We start from the raw sequence: 11,806 nt of genomic DNA on the forward strand, positions 1-11,806 counted from the left end.
GGCGTTGCTTCAAGTCGTAACATTCCTTCTATTCAAATCTAAATACAATGGACTTTATCTTCACTGGGCTCACTGGGGCCCTCGAATGTCAGATCTGTAACCCTGCAAAGCAGATCCTCATCACTCCCCATTGTTTTCCACCAGACGAAGATCTTCCATGGAAGCTGCATAAATAGCCCATTCATAAAAATATAAAAACATCTTGTACCGAGACAATAGCCCGACATCATCCCTGGTGAAGTTAGCAGAGTTAAACATGCAAAGAATTTCCCTCTCTCCTCCTACTCCAGGCACAATCCCAGCCACCACCATCTCTGCCTCATCTCCATTTCCATCACCATTTCATAAAAACTGGGAAGTGAAGATCAAGAGCAAAAGCTTTGGTTACCTGGAGAGCTCTTGTGCTCATGATACAAATGGATTGTGATAATGGACAGCAAAAGAGAGTCTGTTATCTTGTCCTCTTTAAGAGGACTTCTTAGGAGATTTCTTTCATGTTTGCAAATTGGGTAAGTTATTGATTTTGCTATTCATGATCCCATTTCTTTTTTCTTTTTTTTTTTTTTTTTACCCTTAATCAGAGTTGGCTGCTTTCCTCTGTGCTCTACATGCCCAGATGGGAAGCAAATGGAGCACCAGGACAGAAATGAGGGGTTAATTAATTTAATCCAAGAGTGGGTTTCCTCACAGTACTGCCTGCGTGGGAACATCCGTGTGTGCTTCCCTCTTCCACATGTACCACTTGTGTTCTGCTTTGCTGAAAAACTGAGGAAAAATCGAATTGTTCATCACAAGACCTATTGGTTACAGGAGGAGCTTCCTTCCATCCTGGCTTGAAAAGAATTAAATGTGAGAAAAGTAAGAAGGATGTGGATGTAGCCCGCTCTTTTACTCACACATTTCCAGGTTCTTTGCCTCTTTCTTGGACATATAATGTCTCATTTATTTGTGCCACATCACTGAGAGCATCGTGGCAGCCCTCAGTGGTGATTTGCTGACTGCCCACTTCTTCAGGTCAGTGTCAGCCTTTAAACTAAGCAGAAATGTTCCTTCTACCTGATTAGGCACCACTGCAAGAGAGCAGTGGGAGGCCAAGGATTCTCTGGTTAAAAGGCTGATTAGCCTTCCTTAAAACAAACTTAAACTGAACCAGGGGTGAATGATCTAGAAAGTAACAAAGTGCATCTAATTGGAGCAGAAATGGAACAAACTGTGCTCTTCCTTTTTGGCTTCCTTTTATGTTTTAATGAGAAGTGATAAGCACCATGTCTGATATTATTAAAGGGTTTGAGTGGATCAGCCTCTTGTCTTGGGCCAGATGCTGCTGTCCTTGACACCAACATAAACAAGAGCTCTCCCTGGGATGGATCCAAGGAGCAGAAGCCAGTCCTACATTGCAGCAGCCCAGGTTTGAACCTTGAGAAGCCCAGGCTCCTTTTCAGTCCTGCACATTGCAATGAGAACATCTGACCTCACTGCTTAACCCTAAATTAAATTTTCCTTTGGCTTTTCTGGGCAGGAGGGTCAATTTGGAAAAAACATTTGGAGCTGCTTGGTTCCCACCAGCATAAAGTTCAGGGGAGGTCACGTCACAGCAGTGCCACAGCCTTGTCCATCTGCCTGTTGTCACACGTGGAGCTGCACATCAGCTGGGCTGAGGACAGAGCTCACATGGTTTCTCCTTGGGGCAGCTTCTTATGCTCTGAGTGCACTGAGGCTGAAGGAGAATGCACAGGAATTCCTACAGCAGTCTCTGGCTGAGTTGAAAAGGAGGCACTAAAATGTGCTGCTGCAATAGGGAATGTAATGAAAAGTCTAATATCAGCACTGGGTGCTGGTGAAATTATCCAGTTTGGTAATGTCATGCTGCAGTTTGCTCTGCTGTCCTGTACCCTCATGTTCTTGTGGGATAGCTTAAAAGAAATAAAGGTGTTGCACCAGAGATGTTTGGGATCTGATAAAGATCAGTCTCTCTTTCATCAATATCCCTTAACTATGCAACCAGGGACAATGTATTAATTTCCAAGTGGGGAAAAAAATTGGGTAGAAAGTCCTTTCCTGTGTTTAATCCTAAAATTATTTCCTGTAGATGCTGAATCCTCTCCTTACAGCCCTGGAGGCGATTCAGTGAGAACACATTGGACTGTTCTTTGAAGCTCACCAAGGGCTGGGCTGTCCCCTCACCAAGCACACAGCTGTACAACATCCTACACCAGGCAAGAACGAGGATCTGACTGGGATTTGAATGACTTCTTGGTCCAGACAGGAATCAGCCTGAGCCAGCTCCCTTGCCTTGGTGTGTTTTAGGAAGCTGACCGGGATTCTGGAGAACTAAACCAAGCCTTTGTCCCTCTTAGTCTGCCCACTCTGAGTGAGAGGTAGCAGTGCCAGCCCTTAGAAAGGTGCCTGTTGTGTTCTGAAGTACATTCAGATTTTCAGGCTGAAGGTGTGGGATAGGCCAATCGTGAGTTCTCCGTTTAATTTTTTTTCCAGAGGTGTTGTGACCTCCTGCCCACGGAGGTCTGGGGGCTGTGCAGCTGCACAGGGCTGGGATGTCAATGCTGGCATGCACAGCTGCCAGCATTGCTCAGAGGTCAAGCTCCCAAAATGATGAGACAGTCCAAGAGGGGAAGGAAGAATCCTAAAGCTTGGAAAAAGGCGGGGGGGGGGAAGTCTGAAGCTTAAATGTTTGTGGCAGTTCCTAAACCATGGCAGAGGTGCTCCCGTCTCTGCAATCCAGTTCAAAGAAGAGCCAGGCTTCATTCCCAACTCCACCCTCAGCTTCAGCAAGGCCAGACCAATTCTCCCAACTCTTGACAAAGCAGATCTATCCCAGGGAAGAGTTTTTCCAGCATGCTGGGAAAAAAATCTGGCAACGCCTCTGGACAATTTCGGCAATCAAAACACTCTGGGGCCTCTCATTTATTGGTAAGATTTTCCTATGATTCCTTGTTTAGTTTTCTTTTTATAGATTTTTGTCTTGCCTGTGAAATGACAAACCCTAAATGTGTTTGCTTTATTTCTGTCCTTTTAAAACTCTTCTCAACAAGGGTAGCAAGGAGCTGCAGGAGGATGGAAGAGGCTGTGGAGGGATCAGCTGCTGGGCCATGTCAGGGATCCAATGGCTATGGACCAGCCCAAAGTTTGGCTCCATCATCTGGGGACACATAAATATTTTTTGGAAGCAGAGGGATATTGAGGTGTCGCTTTCCTGCTCCCTCCATCCCAGTGGATGCTGTCCCAGCTCCATTTCACAGTCCAGGGCAGGAATTCCCTTCTCCTGCAGAGCAGCATTAAAAGATTGCTTCGTGCCAATCCACCTCCAAAAAGCAAGTGAAGGCTTTGAACAATTTGTGAGTGAGTGGTATTTTTATCTCTCTGGAAATGCTCAGACCTTCAAGCACAGGCTGTATTTCTGCATTAACTCAAAGTGAATGATCTCATAGCCTTGAATTAAATCACTGGGGACGATGATGGTAAAGCTGGCTTTATATTGATGCTGTCACCTTATTGTCCCTGCTCTGTGTCTCCTTCCCCGTGTCAGTGTGGCAGTGAAAGTCCATTGTGGATGTTCCAGCACCCCTGTCAATTAATGCAGCTGTCTCAGGTCTCACAGGATAGATGGCTCCATCCTAAACAGATTAACTCCTTCTGAGGAGCCACACAAAAGGGATTTATTTTCCCTGGATATGCATGCAAACACACAGCTACACAACGAGGGAGAAAACACACCCTGAAAAGTCCCTGCCCACATCCAAAATCCTGCAGAGGAAGAGCAGGAGGAACAGTGAGAAGCTGATCCCAGCCCATGGGGTTTGCATCAGGATAAATAATATTTATCTGTGCTCATTTATCCACCAGGTTCATGTGGAATAAGACACAGGTGACTCACTTGATGGGATTACTAACACTATTAAACACTATTAAACACTATTAAACTTCTGCAGAGCTCACAGCACTAAACTCTCACTAAAGTTCCTTTTTTATATGTACAAATTTACTACAGCAAACAGCAAATTCTTGGAGCCAGATTGGAGGCCTGTCCCTAGAATAAAGGATGATATCACATGAATTTCTCTGTTTCAGCTCCATTTAATAACACCCAATTTTTCTAACCCGATGGCAAAATAATTTTTCTAAACCACTAGCAAATTTATTCTATTCTCTCCTAATAAAAATTGAGATGTTCTGATCAAGGGTTTGATGCAAAAGTGAAAGAAACCAGTGATAATCTTTTCACTGACCTCAATAAGCTTAGATAGAAACCCTAAAATAAAAGTTAATGTGTATCAGGAGAAACAGTGAGCCAGAAGTGAAACAACATAGATAAATCTATTGCATAAAATTGTTGCAGGAATAGAATTTGTCTGATGTTTTAGTATGGTTACATTCTAAAATACATTCTCTGTGTGGCTAGAGAAAGCATTTTCCTTAAATGAAAAAAAATGGAGCCAGTCAGACTTCTCTGTTTGAATGCTGATGACATTTTTCATTTTTATGCCCTCCTCCAAAGCAGAAAAGCAAGAGATTTTGCTGAAGCGATAAGGGAATTTATACATTCAGAACAAATCTGCACTGTTATGACTCCAACATGTAATGCTGAGGCAATAAAATTTATGACTGTCTTCCTCAGTGCTTTAATGAGGCATTGCAAGGCTCACTGTATATTTGCAAATGTCTTAACAGATAATGATTTTAAAAAGTACTGGAGTACAGCTGCCAGCACAAATGGTCATAACACCAATTATCTTTGCAGGATGTAGTCATTATGTGGAATCAGAGGCAAAACTGAATCATGGGCCAGTTTTCTCCTCCAGTTTGGGAGGGAAGTCGAGGGAATGTGTTTCTCCAGACCCATCTCTGGTTAGCTTTCCTCTCCACTGCTGGCATAATCCTAGCAATTAAACTGAGCCTCCTGATGAGACTGATTATTTTTAATCCGGGGCATAAGTGGTTGCACTAATCCGTTTTTGGCACTGGGCTGTTTTTCCCAGCACAGCCCTCCTTGTGACAGGAGCAGGGGTGCTCTTGGAGAGCCTGGAAAAGGCTCCCTGATGGATGAGGGGCTGACCCTAAATGCGCAATCAACTCAGAGACAAGTGGGACCAGGGAGAGATGGGGAAGGAAATCAATTCCTGGCAGAAAAATCTACATTTCCATACACCTGTGGGAGTGGAAATTGCCAGAGAATGAGTGGGATCTACATTGTTGCCTATCTCCAAGCTCCCCCAACTCTTCCATGAATTTTGGAGTGAGTCTGTTTGTTTGGGGAGGAAATGGCAAGCCTTTAAAACCTTCCATCCCTTCTATTTCACTGCCAAGACAAACCCATGGGCTTGTTTTAGGCTAGGCCAGTGTATGGGGGTTTGGAGCATTCCTGAAAGGTGCAGTCATAGGATCATGGAATGGTTTGGGTCAGAAAGGACCTTAAAGATCATCTAGCTCCTACCCCCTGCCATGGACAGGGATGCCACCCACGAGATCAGCTTGCTCAGGGCCCCAGGCAACCTGGCCAATGACTAATGCTAATTTCATTTCCCCTAAATTCTGAATCAAGCAATAGGAAGTAGCAACTTCCTTATTTCTCTTCAGAAGAAGGACATCTGTGGCCCATTGACCTCTTGAACCTCCCCTGTCATTTTTTGGGGTGAAAGGAGAGCCCTTTATGTGTCATTTTCCCCAGGGAACCAACCAAGGGAGTGCTGGCTCCTGTGAACAGGCAGGAGGAGGGGGTACCACACAAAAGCTCCCCCAAATACCACTTTAGCACCGTTCATCTCCACCCTTAGATGTCTATAAGAGCAGCCTTTGGCAGAGGATTGGGTCAGCAGCTGAAGCTGCTCCTGGTTTTCACAGCCCAGGATCCTGCTGGCTCCTGGGCTATGTGTTGCAGTGGGCTGGTGAGGGCTGCTCTGCTGTGCACTGACTCAGCTCCCCACCACAAAGGCCACAGGTTTACTCATAGGTCAGGATGAAGTCATTAGTCCTGAATTTCCACCACGCTGGACTGCAGTTCAACCAGCTCCCACGGCCTCAGAGCTCATCTGAGCAATTCCTCCCGGCTGCTCCCGAGTGCAGCCGTGCAGAGATCGGGACACTGACCTGCCCTGCACCCTCCTGCAGCCCCAGTTCACTGCCCAGCTCTGAAGGACAAACCTGCACCATGCTTTCTTGTCTGCTGCCACACCTGACTGGCCAGACAAGGCAGAAATCTGTTTATTAATTTAGCTTCCAGGTCAGGCATGAAAGCAAAAGATGTGTTGAGCTCACTGGCCTAATGTCCTTAGCTGCTTGGGTTGATTTAAGGTATGTGTTTTGGTAAGGTCCAGAGACCAATTTTTCCTGTCTAATAAAGCAGATAAATGAAAAGGAAACATTTGCCTCAAAATATTTTGTGCAAATGCCCGTGGTTTTTCTGAGATTTTTGTCTCATTGACTTGGATGCACTTCATAGGATCACAGAATAGTTTGGGTTGAAAGGGATCTTTAAAGGTTATCCAGTGCCACCCCCTCCAATGGGCAAGGACATCTTCCACTATCCCAGGCTGTTCCAAGCCCCACCCAACCTGGCCTTGGACACTTCCAGGGATGGGGCAGCCACAGATTCTCTTCCATCCAGAGACAGAACTCCATGTGAGGCTCTAAACAGTAACATGCTGGTGATTTACTTTAGCTGGAAAATCCTGAAGAGAAAAAAAATGATGCTGTGGGTCCCACTTCTCCCCATCCTCATACCCTACAATTTCTTCTTAATCTTAACATTCCATAAACACAGCCACCTTAGCATATGGTGCCACTGCAGGATGAAAATTGCCTTGAAATAAGTGCTGTATGAACCATGGAAGGCAGAGAAATTCCCAATCCAACCATTAAACACGAGAGGAAATGATGACAAAATAGCCTGGCAGCTGCCTGCCCACACCTGAGACCAAACAACACTTCTGGAAGTGAAGATCCCTTTGAAATGCCCGTTTTGGAGCAGTATCCCATGAGCAGGTAGAATATGAGCATTAATTTGTGGATTGCAACATCCACCAGGGTCAGAGTGAAGACTCAGCTCTTTTATGCACTCATGTTGCTAAGAGCAAGTGTTGCTTTCATTTACCAACCCACAAATCCCATGTGTGGTATTATTTTCTTGTTTTTCAGTGCTAAGAAATGTGTCTATATAAAACCTCTCAGAAATATTGCTCTAAGGATTCTGTAATTCATTGTAACTCCCAGCCCTAATAACTACAAGGTGATTTTTCATAGATTTCTAAAATTGGCAGGCTAATATTTCTTGGATCAGTCAGGAAAGAAATACTGCTCTATCCTTTGCTTATCCTTTCCTCATCAACAAGTGTAATTACAAAACCATATTTCCCCAGCCCAGGATTTCAGGATTCCCTGTCAGAGTCATTTTCTCATCCTCCAGGAGCCAATCTGAATCCTCTTACTCCAGGGGAATGTCAACTGATTCATGTCCCATCCCTGATGGCCCTAACTTCCATTCCTACCTATCAAATATCTGTCACAGCTGGAATGGATGAAAAGCAGAGATATCCTCACAAACCTAAAACTGAAAGACATTCATACTGAGGAGAAAAAAGAGAGGTACAGAGGTTTCCATTCTCCCCAGAGTGGGACAGAGGAACCTCTGAACTCTGGGGAGGGAACAGAGCATCAACTCCAGAAAAAAAAACAAAAAAACCCACCTTCTGCTTATGGAGGGATGTGTCTGGTACCATTTACTGCTGCCATTTAATCAGCTCAGAGGTTTAACCTGCACTGAAAAACAGCCACCTCTATGAAGTCATGAGTGTGATGTGGAAGAAAAATGGGATTCCTAAGCCAAAAAGAGAAAGGCCCTTTCCACACAAAGGTTATGGATGCTTTTAATTCCAAAGCCCCAAAGTGCCAGGGCTGCAATAATTGATGCTGCAACTTGACAAGCCAGATCAATGATTAATGGTGAGTTTGCTGTTTTGAACCAAGAGGTGCAGCAGAAGTTAAATCCATTTGTACCCTGCCATAGGAGGGGTGTACTTTTAAAAAGACAGGCAGAAATTGGCAGGATGCTTTACAAGGAGCCTGGTGGGGAGCTGGATTTTCTGCATCCTTTAATAACAGCTTAATTTCATTTAAGGCATGCCACATATTCAGGTTACCACAAGCACAGGGTGGCTTATCTGACAAGTGGTTATGATGGATCTCCTGTATGTCAAACACTTTCCTTCAGGAAGTGTCAAAAACATGATTGAATTCCTTTTATCCCTGTGCCGTGGGGAGTTGTGTTGCAATCCCATGCACTTTGTCAGAATTTAAAAAAATAAAAAAATCCAGGCAGGCAGTACTGAGCAAAATGGAATGCAGGAAAGAAGGGGTGGCACAATTCTCACCTTTAAAAATTTCTTTACCCACAGGTGGAGCACCCCTTTGCCTGAATGGCAAGTGAGCTAGAATTTCCAGCCTTGCTCTCCTAGTTGTTGGATGTGAAACCAGGATCAGCCCTGTAATGTTGCCAATCCCAGGTATAAAGCAATCAAGAGTTAATCTTCAAGTTCTCACTCAGGGAAATGATCCTGTGTCATCCGTGGGCTCCTGACTTGTGCACACAGGTCAGGATTTGACTGATTTGTGACGATTCACAATGGAGATGCAGCAGTGATAAATGTGGCAAATGTATTAAGAGCAGCAGCACCGTGCTGGGATGGTGCCCATGGCATGTCCTCCTCAGGGATGGCTTTTTGGGAGCACCCTCTGCCCTCCCTGGGGTGCAGGACACAGTCTGTGGTGCCACCATGGCACAGCAGTCGTGTTTTAAAGCAACGACACAAAACTGTCCCAGGCAGGAAACTGTCACCACTCACATTTTTATCATGTGAACCCAAAGTCAAGGTAATCAGAGCACAGACTTCTCCTTCCCTGCAGGAATGAGTGCCTGTTGCTGAAATATTTTCAACACAGTGAAAGGTTAATGTATGCATTGCCATGCATGTAATTAACACTTCTTCTCTGGTAGCACATCACCTTTTAAAATTAGCATTGCTTTTGTCCATTTGTGGCAGGAGCTGGCATTTCCCTTCGTTTTGTTAATATCTTTAATTTACAGCATTGTTTTTGTTTTTTTTTTTTTCTGTCCTCCACATGTACCTGCAGCCTGTGCCCAAACCTCACCTGTGACCTGAGCTGATTTCTCAGTGTGTGCTTTGGGGGCACCAGGAGTGTTCCCGAGGCAGCCCGTGGGCAGGGAAGGATGCTCTGCAGTGTTCCTCTGCATCCTCAGCTCCCGGGGCTTCCCTTCCAGCCTCCTGCCAGTCCATGCCTGCAGCAGGAGATGCAGCAGCTCCTGTCTGCCAGTTCAGCCCCTTGTCACAGTCCTGCATCGTCCAGGGATGCTTTAACCCACCCTGCCCCTCCGTCCCAGCTCCTCCTGTGACATTTTGACATTTTTGGTTCATCTGCCGAGCTGCTCCTGGCTGCTGACGTGTGTCAGTGCTCCCAAGGGATGTCAGCCGAGTGCTGAGCTGCAGCTTCAGCTTCTTCTGGAATGATCAAGGCTTTATTAGACCCTGACTAGGAGCTGACTCAATTCGGGGTTGATTGAAGCGTTCAGCCCATTTAATATCTGAATGATCAGTGCTGGAAGTGAAGCCATCCCCAGGCAGATGCTGGCTGCAAGCATGTCACTGTCCTGGGTCACACTTCATCTCAGTCTCCTTGAATCCACAAATTCTGTTAGAATCAAGGATAAGATCATTTCCTGGTTTATGTTTTTTATCTTTTGACAAGTTTTTGAGCAGGCTTTCAGGTGTCACCAGCCCGAATGGCAGCACGTTGTCTTTCCTGAATCAAGGCTCATTTCCTGATCAGTTGGCAGAGTCCTCTCCTTTTTCTGTTCCACACTTTGTCCTTGTGATCCCAGGGCTGCTGAGGGGGCTGGGACAGGGAAATCAAAGCCTGTCACAAGTTTCTGCAGCCAGGGATGGAGAAGAAAAGCAAGAGGAATACTTGGAGGCTGTTTAATCCCATCCTGCTGTTTGTTCTCCTTTTCTTCTGGCCTTGCTCCTCCACAAAAACAATCCGGGCTGGGAAGGCTAAACAGCCTTGCCATGTCTTGGTGGTGGAGGTACAAATGGGATTAGAAATGCCCCCAGGAGAAGGAGGACACCATAAAACCATTCCTTCTCCTGCTATTCCCATTCTGCATTATCCTGCACAATAGGGGAGATGAGTGCCCTGCTGTGGGAGTTCTCTCCCTGCAGACAGGATGCATCACTCCCTTCCAAGCCCCTGAGGAGTTCCAAAGCTAAAATATTGGGAGAAAGAGCGAGGAAAAGGGTCCTTTTCTCTTGTAGTTTTCTGAATTATTTCTCACCATCCTAGGAAAACAAACAAACAAACAAACAAACAAAAACCACCAAGAGAAGAGAAGGCTTTTAAAAGACCAAAAAAATAAATATCAACTGAAGTTCCTTTGCTCCAGTTGTCAGACTTGGAATTTTTAATACTTTTAACATATCCAAAATGCCTCTGGAAACCCAAAGGCCTTCTTGGGGTTTTTGTATTTCATTTTAGCTTGATGAAAAATGAGCAAAAGCCCATGTTTTTGTTTTTCCAGCCTAACACAAAAGTTCTCTAAACAAGGAGGAATATCCAGGTCAACAAAGCAGGAACAGGCTGCACCATGGAAAAATAAAACATCAGCTCAGTTTCCAGAGAGGTGAAGAATCAAAGGCCTTGTCCCTGCCAGGAATTCCCGTCTCCCAGAGAAACTCAACAAATTCGAAAAGACCAGCAGAAAACTCTCTAAAATGGAATTTTATTTCTGTTCCCCACGGGAAAAGGGGATTTTACATCTTCTGCCTCTTGCAAAAGCCCTACATTTTCCTAAGTGAAAGCTGGATCCATTTTCAGTGTGTCTTCAGTGCTTTACAAATCATTTTGCACTTTTCTCTCCCTTGCTCCCCCGCCATGGGAAGGGCTGAATTTTTGATTTATATTTCATAGGGGTAGGTGATGATACTTTAAGTCATCTTGGAAAGCTGTTAGCACAAGGAGTCCTGCTGGAACATAATCCTCTACAAAAACTGCCTCTTCATGAGAGGTATTTGCAGGCTGGCTCCCACCAGCAGGGCTGGGCTAAATCACAGCCAGTCATAAAATATGATCTTAAGGTCTGTTCTTTCCCTAAATTGACTATCTTAAGGCAAAAATCCTTCAGCAGGTATTTTAGCCAGGGACTAGGGATACTTTATCCCACTTGAATAATCTCACTCCCACTCATAAAAGTCCACATTATCTCAAAAGCAGCCCTCTGGATTTAGTGGTGCTTAGTCAGTAAAGCCCAGCTTATTTATTTTTGTTGTTCTCCCCAAAGTATTAAATAAATTCAAACACATCATGAGAATTGCACCAAACCAAAAATATTTTTTAAAAAGTCATAATAATAAAGGGTATGTGGAAGACTTCCAAGGATTCCTTAGGAAAATTCTTTCAAATTCATGTGCATTAAAATAAGCATTATTTCATTCCAGGCACACTGACCAAAAAATGTTAGGAACTACAGCTGGGAAAAATATTTTGGATTTGGTAAATGATGGCAGCTTTCTTTTCTTTTTTTTTAACTAGTTCAGTAAAAACCAACATGTAAAAATCATTTTCATCAACTGCAGAACAACCCTGACTGAATTATAGCAACAAAAACCAGGTAAAACAGCACCTTCCTTGAGAGTTTACAGTGAAAATGTCAGGCTAGTTCAGCAAATACGTTTATTTATGCTCCACATATTGTTCTAAATTTCAGCAGTGGCCAAGGTGAGTA

At 44.5% G+C, this 11,806-nt stretch overlaps 1 long non-coding RNA gene across 1 annotated transcript; it reads left to right on the forward strand.

Annotated features, from left to right (window-relative positions):
• Nucleotides 1–2,678: 2,678 nt before the first annotated feature.
• On the forward strand, nt 2,679–4,625 carry LOC148223061 (uncharacterized). Its single transcript, XR_015805035.1, has 2 exons — nt 2,679–2,928; nt 3,056–4,625. It is a non-coding gene; the product is annotated as an uncharacterized LOC148223061 (long non-coding RNA).
• Nucleotides 4,626–11,806: the final 7,181 nt, after the last annotated feature.

The sequence above is a fragment of the Sturnus vulgaris genome, chromosome 8 (assembly GCF_052056855.1).
Source record: "Sturnus vulgaris isolate bStuVul1 chromosome 8, bStuVul1.hap1, whole genome shotgun sequence".
Classification (NCBI taxonomy): domain Eukaryota; kingdom Metazoa; phylum Chordata; class Aves; order Passeriformes; family Sturnidae; genus Sturnus; species Sturnus vulgaris.